The sequence below is a fragment of the Galeopterus variegatus genome, unplaced genomic scaffold (genome assembly GCF_000696425.1).
Source record: "Galeopterus variegatus unplaced genomic scaffold, G_variegatus-3.0.2 Scaffold2717, whole genome shotgun sequence".
In the NCBI taxonomy this organism is placed as follows: Eukaryota; Metazoa; Chordata; class Mammalia; order Dermoptera; family Cynocephalidae; genus Galeopterus; species Galeopterus variegatus.
The window spans coordinates 499,373-502,662 of record NW_007728828.1 but is presented as its reverse complement, the minus strand read 5'-3'; the positions used below and the strand labels follow the sequence as shown (position 1 = coordinate 502,662).

Sequence of the window (3,290 nt, the reverse complement as noted above, 5' to 3'; positions counted from 1 at the left end):
GGCAGCTCAGAGAAGCCGTCGTAGGCGAAGCTCGCGCCCCGCGTTTGTCCCTGTGGTCCGTATCCTGTCTTTGCCTCTCTCCTGTCCCATAGGCTTCCTCTGCACTTGCTGAGATACGCTGAGCTCCTTTCTTTTCCCCATCTCGGAACACTAAGCCTCGATCTTGCCCTGGCTGCTCTTTGAGGCACACACTGTCCACCTGATTCTGTGTGAAGCTATTTCTGACCACGTCGTCTAAATTTTCAACCTTTCCCACCCCCACCCACCACAGCTCATATGCCCCTGGCCGGGTTCATTGTGTTTTCTCTTCAGCATTTAGAGTTTGGCATACTACATATGTCGTTTATTTATCTTGTTTACTGGACGTCTCTCCCACCAGAATGTAAGTTTCAGGACAGAGGTTTTTGTCTGTTCAGTCATGTATGTCACGCACCTAGGATGGTGCCTGATACGTGTCTAGTAAGTGCTAAACAGTTGCTTGTTGAGAAACTGAGTGCCAACACTCCTGACTCCCAGTGCACGCTTTTTTTTCTCTTTAGATCCCACTTATCATCCAAAGGGATGTGTTAAGAAATAAACATTGCTTTGCAAAAATACTCAGTACAATTCCTTCAAATAGCAATCTCTGTTAAAGCATTTAAAATTATTTAATTTATCGCAATTCAGTTTAGGCATGTTTCAGTAATATAGCTTCTTTATCAATGCACATGTGCCTGTGTAGCCTTTTAGTAAACGATAATGTGTATGTATTCCTCCAACTATATTTACCAACACAAGTGCGCATATATGCTTATATTTACATTTCCAGTAGTTATTCTATATACAGTATATTGTTCAGTAATCTTTTTCCCATAATATATTTTAGACATCTTTCTAGCACCCTTTATATGAAAAAAAATTTGGGGGGGGATGCTGTCTGGTACTGGAATCGAACCGTTGACCTTGGTGTTAGAAGCCTCTATCATTCTTTGGTGCAGTAGACTTTTTTTTTTTTTTGGCACCTGGCTGGTGTGGGATCTGAACTCTTGCCCTTGGTATTACCAGGCTGTACTCAAAACAACTGAACTAATCCATGAGATCAATAATGTCCATGAGACTGAACATGGTGGACATGTTTTTAATCTCCAGATTCTGACCAGCAGGTTACTATTTCTGAAGCATTGTGTTGACTGACGACTAAAAAGTCAAGAGATGACCTGGCTCATCAGTGGTTTGAGAATGATGTCCTTGCTGAGGCTTTCAAAGAAATTAAGGATCGAGAATTTGAGACAGTGAGATTCCTTGTCATAAAAATTTCTGTTCAGTTAGTATTTATTAAACTTTATTTTTGTAAGAATAGTTTAGGTTTCCAAAATAGTTGAGAAGATGGTACAGAGTTCAGGTGTGTCTGGCACCCAGTTCCCTCTATGATTAACATCTTACATTAGTGTGGTGCATTGGTTAAAATTAATGAATGGATATGGATGCATTATTACGTACTTTATTCAGATTTCCTTAGTTTTCTCCTAATGTCTCTTTTATTTTCCAGCATCCCATTGGGGCTGTATTGCAGTGATTCATCGTGTCTCCTTAGGCTCCTCTGCACTGTGAGTGTCTCAGACTTTCCTTGCTTTGGTGGTCTTGACAGGTTTGAGGAGCACTGCTCAGGTATTTTGTAGAACATCCCTCAGTTGGGATTTGTCTGACATTTTTCTCATTATTAGACTGAGGTTTCATGTTTTGGGGGAGGAAGGTCACAGAGGTAAAGTGGCCGTCTCATCACATCGTATCAAAGGTACATGGTACCAACACGACTCATCACTGTTGATACTGACCTTGATCACTTGGTCACCTTGATGTTGGAGGTAGGGTGCAGGGANCGGGCTCAGCGGGCTTGGCAGGTCTGAGGTGCTCGCCCCGCGGGCGCGGAGTCTGCACGTTCCCCCGGTCCTTGGCTGCCCCTTGAGCGCTTCCACTTCATTAGGTTTGCTTGGAGTTCATGGGTCGCTTTCAGTGGGACAACGAGGCAGAATGGAAATCTGGTCCCTCGCTAATAAAGTGCTTAGGGAAGAAGGAACCAGAAAATTCTTTCCTGCCTATGTCTGTTACATTTCAACCATCGATTCCCCTGATGCAGGGGTTGGTTTTCTTCTTGTGATGTTAGGTGAAAGCAGCTCAGACCAGAGGGGCAGCCGATAAGTGGGTTGTTCCTGAAGTGTATACAGTGACTATGGACAAATCGAGTCTCCAACCTATTTTCTGAAGGAGAAGCCCAACTTTGGTAGAGTCAGGAGCTGGATGAAAGGGGTGGGGGACAGATAGGGGCTGGGGGGTGTGGCCTGAAGTGGAAGCAGAGTCCAGGTGTTGTAGAGAAGATCTCTCAGCATCAGAGGACATCAAGGGTGGAGGTATGGTATGAAGGGGTTGTCTCTGAATGTTCATATTGGGGTCTATTTTTTTTTATCAGCTGAGTCTGTTTCACAGTTAGTTTGGAATTCTGCTGTGACTTTCCCAAATGTTGGGTAGGCCTCATGGAGCATCTGTCAACACAAGTTCGACATTGCACCCTCCCCAGCACCTGACTAGGAGTAAGAGGTGGGTTGTCCAGTCCCAGGCTGGNCCCAAAGCATAATAAAATCGTAGGCCACAAGCCTCCCCCTCAGAAGACCGCAGAATCCCCTCGTCCTACCCAGAAGGGCCACTCCTTCCCTCAGGAGGCCCTGCTCAGGGGGGAGCTACTGCAGGGGGACACCGACACCTAGAGGCAGAGCGCAGCACCGCAAGCCTGTCCCTCCCCAGTGCCCCGAGGGAAAAGGAACCCAGGCCACAAGGAGACCACATGGAGAGAGTGCTGGGTGGGCCTGGGGTGGAGAAGACCTCAGCGCCACAGCAAAAGACCTTTCCTTCTCTCAGTGACCAGACCTCTGCCCCAGAACAAGAAGAGCTAAAGGCTGTGGCCAGACTGAACTGCACCAGAGAAGAAACCGCAGAGAGTGGAGTGTGAGGCCCAGGCAGGGCAGCGGGGCATCTGCCCAAGCGCGGGCTGGAGAGGTGTCCTGCCACAAGCTGAGGCAGCATCTTTCTTTCTTGGCTTCAGCAGATTCCAACATCCCTGAGCAGGACCTGGGTGCATCTGGGCCACTCAGGAGCAGCTGAGCCAACACGGCCACTGGCACCTGCTACCCTGGCCCAGTGTCCCGGCAGGCTTCTCCCCTCCCACCTTGACTGAGTCAAAGCCTGCACAGCCAGCGGAGGTCTGGGAAGGGGGCATCCTCTCATCCTCGGCCTTCTGTAGGCTCAGAATTCAAAGC

At 47.8% G+C, this 3,290-nt stretch overlaps 1 long non-coding RNA gene across 1 annotated transcript in view; it reads left to right on the top strand.

The window, feature by feature from the left end:
* LOC103598714 overlaps window positions 1-1,843 on the top strand; it is a 3,018-nt gene extending 1,175 nt beyond the window's left edge. Inside the window, exons 2-3 of the long non-coding RNA XR_551222.1 lie at window positions 1,143-1,271; window positions 1,529-1,843. This is a non-coding gene — a long non-coding RNA (uncharacterized LOC103598714). The remainder of the gene's footprint in view (window positions 1-1,142; window positions 1,272-1,528) is intronic.
* Window positions 1,844-3,290: the final 1,447 nt, after the last annotated feature.